Source organism: Arachis hypogaea, chromosome 2 (assembly GCF_003086295.3).
Source record: "Arachis hypogaea cultivar Tifrunner chromosome 2, arahy.Tifrunner.gnm2.J5K5, whole genome shotgun sequence".
Lineage (NCBI taxonomy): Eukaryota > Viridiplantae > Streptophyta > Magnoliopsida > Fabales > Fabaceae > Arachis > Arachis hypogaea.
In genome coordinates, this window is record NC_092037.1 from 87,618,282 (window position 1) to 87,622,364 (window position 4,083).

Sequence of the window (4,083 nt, forward strand, 5' to 3'; positions counted from 1 at the left end):
TAGGTACATGGCCTAATCTTTAGTGGCACAATTTGGCTATGTCATTTGACTTATTCCCTATATCTATACGTAAACTGGATGCATTATGGACTAAATTTTCCCTTAAATCAGGTGTGACTATATGAGCATGATCTATTTCATCATTAGTAAGCCTAGTATGGGAATGCATGGTGGATGCAATGATGCTTCTTGGTAGAGGTAACGTTGGATGTAGTGTTGGATTCTACAATGTGTAAAGGTCTCCAATTTTCTTAGAAAATCCAATCATCTTCCAAGTATTCTTGTTCTGTATCTCATAGGCTGTGTCAGTATTAGAAAATGACAATGCAAAAGTTTTGTGGCTTTGGAAACTGATAGTAAGTTGAAAGTAAAACAAGCGACATACAAGACTCCCGTGAGATACAATTGGTTAGAAAATACAACAGTCCCGGCTATCCTAGTTAAGGCCTTGCTACCATCCAGGAGTGTGATAAGAACTGGTTTTATATGTTGGTAACTAAAAAAAATAAACTCAATGAGAAAGTGACATGACCGGTTGCTTTATTGTCGAAAACCCAAGAGTTTGAAGAACAATATTTTGAAAATATGACCTTAGAAACATGGGGACTCGTGGACAGAATGTGGTGAGATATACCTGACTATGATTGGGGTTGTGAACATGTAGTGATGGCTTGATTTGTGAATTTTGATTAAGTATTATCTCTTTTTTGTAGAATTGCAATTAGAGCTTCCTTCTGTTCTTGAGATAGTAGCATGTGTTGTAGATTACCATGTGGCTTCTGAGTTGAATCAGGCAAAGCTACACCAGACTCATCACAATTCTCTCCAGGCAACAAAGCATTGGCACAGTTCACAGATCGCTGCTGCCTCATGTGTGGAGGCAAGCCATGCTTTCCATAGCATGTATCCACCAAATGGCATGTTTTGTGACAGTAAGAACACACTTTAGGATGTGCTCTTCCTCCTCTGCCGCCCTTTCCTCTACCAAAACGGTCTCTGCCTCTATAGTTACTACTAGTGGAAAATGGAATTGACTTTCTACTTCGGATAATATCTGAGGAGTTGATTAAAGCATGAGCTTCAATAGCGTCAGTAGAGTGTAACTGTCTTTCTTGTTGAGTGAGCATTGAGAAAGCAGTGTTGACATTAAACATTGGCGTTAAAATCATGATCTGAGAACGCACATGACTACATTCCTCATTGAAGCCTCGGAGCAGTCTCACTAACTTTCTATTCTTCCAGTAACCTCACATCACACCTAATCCACAGCAACATACAGTTCCACAAGAACAGCTCAGAATCGGTTGAAAATTGTCAAGTTCTTCCCAAATTGCCTTTATCTTAATGAAATAGGTTATTATGCTAAGGTCACCTTGTTTTAAAGCTTACAGTTCCTATTCTAGTTCAGCCATTCTAAACACATCTCCTTGATGATATCTATGACTCAGATCATTCCAAACATCAAGATAATTCACATGATTCTCATCGGGTTTAGGCAAAGAACTATCAACAAATTCAAATTTATTTTTCAATCTCAAAGCAAGTCGCATCGCTCTTAACCAAGCATGATAATTGGAAAGAGTTAAGGTAACATTCACAATCAAGGCTCCAAGATTCTCACCTGGATGCAAGTAGTAAGGACTATTCGGAGAGAATGCATCTTCCATGTCTGATCCTTGATCCTCTATTTGTTCCTCATTCGCCATAGATAGGCCGAATCGGGAACCCTTAACAAGAACCTCGTCTTTCTTCCTCGCATTCTCAAATTCTCTTCACAGATGCAACCTCCACACTCATCGCATGATGACAAAAGCGTGAGCATGATCAATTCGAGGTTGCAGAAAATCAATAATGATGAGAGAAGAGAGCCAAAGAGAGAAAGGAAAAAAGTGAAAGGTGAACTTGCTGAAGTAAAATATAGCATCTCAAAAATGAGACTCATTACAAGAGTTGCTATATATACACTGTAACTCAAAGTACCTAACTAACTCCATTATACTTACTTTCTAATCATACATCTAACAAATTTTTAACTAAGATTGATATCAAAGTTGATGATATCACCTATATCAACTAGTAATGGTCATTGTCAAAAAGAGCCAAATTTTGGAACAATGGGCAGAAAACAAATAAATAGAGAAGCATTGCAAAAGATAATGAATCTATAAGAATTACATGGTGTAATAATCACTAGTGGTGCGTGATTGTGGTGGATTCAGGGAGTAAAACAAAAGATTAAGTTTATGTGGGATTGAATAGATGATTGAAAAAGATACTAGATTATAGTAGCTAATGTTGTATTGATATGCGAGTCATCTTTAAATTTCATTGTCGAGAAGAATACATTTGCTATTTGTTAGTCTTCAAGGTTTAAGTTTACTGCTGCATAATGCTCATTGAATGAGGTGATTTTTATAGTGGACCATAGAAGGTTAGAGACCATGATTTAGATGGGTGTTGTATTTTGATTCTTTTGATTTGCTTTTAGCTTTTGTTGTGATGTAAGACTCTTTGTTTTTGTTCATGTTGGGTGGAAGCATTTGGTGTTTCTATAGCCTTGATGGCATTATCGAATGAGTATATATAATGAACTATACGTCATTCTTGAAACTCTTCTTTCTATTTGGATCGAGATTGTAACTTAATGATAAAAAAATGTCATTTTTCTTGCAAGCCAATCTGTCCTTTTGTTAACAATTCTTGAAATAACTGCTAACCTATCCATCTAGGTAGACGACTACATTATTATATTTCTGAATTATTTTAATGGCATCTACTTGTGCATGGATTAAAAGAGCATGTTAATGTTGCACCAAAGAAAAAGCCTCTACCGAATCTATCTCACATTCAACTAGTTAGAAACTAAATTAGAATGTTTCTTTTTCATACTAAATGGATGTTCTTTTATATATTTTTCGAATTTTTTTGTATTACAAATGTGAATGTCTCTATTTCTTTAAAAATTTCATAATTTTTTTAAACTTTATAAATATTTAATTATTTTTGCTAAAATATATATGGATATTTCTTTTTTTAAGTATTAAGATGTTTTTTTTTTCATATTAAATGAATGTTTTTTTATTTTTGTGTATTAGGGGATTGCATTATTGCCTCTGATATCTGGTTGTTGTATGTCTCAACTTTTATATATAAATTATAGTATTCTTCAATGATTGGTTCGCCCTTTATACATCTGAATTGGGAGTGGGAAAAAGCCAAGCATCAGAAATCACAGAAAAATAAAATAAGCAACATTTTAGGGGGAAAATCTGACGGCTGATAACTAGTCATCAATGTGAATATTTAAAAACAATCAGGACACCAAATAACAAATCTCATCAAAGGGAACTCCACCCATCTGAGGTGAGAAAGGAATAGAATCATATGCATGCAGATAGATGAATGAAAACTCCCTTGAATTTATGTACAATTACACACACACAGTATCCTCACCTACCATGAGATGCAGTTAAGTATACGAGTATAAATTATGATGGCCAAAAGGGATCATATGCACACAACAGTTCCTCCGTCGCCTCCTCCCTCCACGCCCGCCACCGCCTCCATGGCTTCTCAGGCTGTCCCCCCGCCCTCGAAATCGCCGCCGCCTTAGGGATCGAGCTCAAATTCAACTACAACCGCAACGGCGGCTCTGATAACACATCTGATTCATGAAAGGGAAGCGATTCTTGTCGACGGTGGCAAATTCGACGAGCCAGATGTCGGTGATAGAAGAAGAGTGGATCGTGGTAGGGAGATAGAGAGGGCCTGACGGTGAGAGAGAGGGATCTGTGTGTGTGATTGTTGAAGGTGGGTAGGTTAATGTGAGAGAGAAGAGAAAAGTTTTTATAGGTTTTAATTAGGTTTATCTAATCAATTTTAAATTTTTTAAATTTTAAATTTAAAAACTTTAAAATTAATTAATTATTAATATAAATTAATGTGATTTTGTGTCACGACCCAAAATGAGTCATGACTGGCGCTCAGGAAAATAATCCTATAGCAAGCCTAACATAGTCAAATATAAATTCAATAAGCAAGTACAAATATTTTACAAGTTCTAAAATAAATAGTTATATATAT

At 35.7% G+C, this 4,083-nt stretch overlaps 1 long non-coding RNA gene across 1 annotated transcript; it reads right to left on the reverse strand.

Annotated features, from left to right (window-relative positions):
* Positions 1-216: 216 nt before the first annotated feature.
* On the reverse strand, positions 217-2,514 carry LOC112749420 (uncharacterized). Its single transcript, XR_003175097.3, has 2 exons — positions 1,622-2,514; positions 217-1,258 (listed from the first exon to the last, which is right to left on the reverse strand). It is a non-coding gene; the product is annotated as an uncharacterized lncRNA (long non-coding RNA).
* Between the last annotated feature and the right edge of the window lie 1,569 nt (positions 2,515-4,083).